The 1,122-nt window shown below is 42.4% G+C and overlaps 1 pseudogene; it reads left to right on the top strand.

Moving 5' to 3' along the window:
• LOC108315410 overlaps window positions 1-1,122 on the top strand; it is a 12,104-nt pseudogene that overhangs the window by 4,401 nt on the left and 6,581 nt on the right.

The following is a 1,122-nucleotide window of genomic DNA, read 5'->3' as shown; positions in this document are numbered from 1 at the left end:
TCTCCCTCTCTCTCTCTTTTTAGTAGAGACAGGTTTTCTCCATGTTGGTCAGGCTGGTCTCTAACTGCCGATCTCAGGTGATCCGCCCACCTCGGCCTCCCAAAGTGCTAAGATTACAGCATAAGCCATCGTTCCCTGCCCCCAAATTCTCTCTTAAGAACTGACCTTGACTTTTTTGATTGCCTGATTTAGGATTTGTGGACTTTGCTGACTGCAGACATCCAATTTTTAGGGAGAAATTTCTGGGAATGTTATTTGAAAGATGTGCACAAAGATTTAGCTTTTAATTAGGTCCACAGTGGTTATATTTACAAAGTAAAAAATTGGAAATAGCCTTAATGTCCAACTATAGGATATTGATTTAATATGTGATGAGACAAATCGTGTATTATGCAGTCATTCAAGAGGAAGCAGATGGATATTTGCTGTTACGGAAAGATGCTCATTATTAAGTGAAAACAATATACAAAACAATCTTTGTATATCAGTAATAGGCCAGGCGCGGTGGCTCACACCTGAAATCCCAGCACTTTGGGAGGCCAAGGAGGGAGGATTGCTTGATCCCAGGAGTTCAACATGGGCAACATGGCAAAACCTTGTCTCTACAAAAATACAAAAATTAGCTGGGAGTGGTGGTGCACATCTGTAGTTCCAGATAGTCAGGAGGCTGAGGTGGGAGAATCACCTAAGCCCAGGAGGTGGACGCTGTAGTGAGCCATTACTGTGCCACTGCACTCCATCCTGGGCAACAGAATGAGACCCTGTCTCAAAAAGTACACACACACACACACACACACACACAGAGAGAGAGAGAGAGAGAGACATACACACACAGACTTTTACTTTAAAACCTGAAGTCTAATACACCCCCAAATTAACAGTGGCTATCTATAAGTGGTTTTGACAATTATTTTCTTCTCCTTTTTTTCCTTTTTTTTTTTTTTAAACAATAAATGTGCATTTCTTTTGTGAAAAATAGCAATATATTTTGTTAACCTTAAAAGTGTTTGATGCTGCCGGGCGCGGTGGCTCAAGCCTGTAATCCCAGCACTTTGGGAGGCCGAGGCGGGTGGATCACGAGGTCAAGAGATCGAGACCATCCTGATCAACATGGTGAAACCC

This window comes from Cebus imitator, unplaced genomic scaffold, assembly GCF_001604975.1.
Source record: "Cebus imitator isolate Cc_AM_T3 unplaced genomic scaffold, Cebus_imitator-1.0 Scaffold171, whole genome shotgun sequence".
Classification (NCBI taxonomy): Eukaryota; Metazoa; Chordata; class Mammalia; order Primates; family Cebidae; genus Cebus; species Cebus imitator.
Note: the sequence above shows the minus strand (reverse complement) of the source record. Positions and strands in the feature narration are given on the sequence as shown.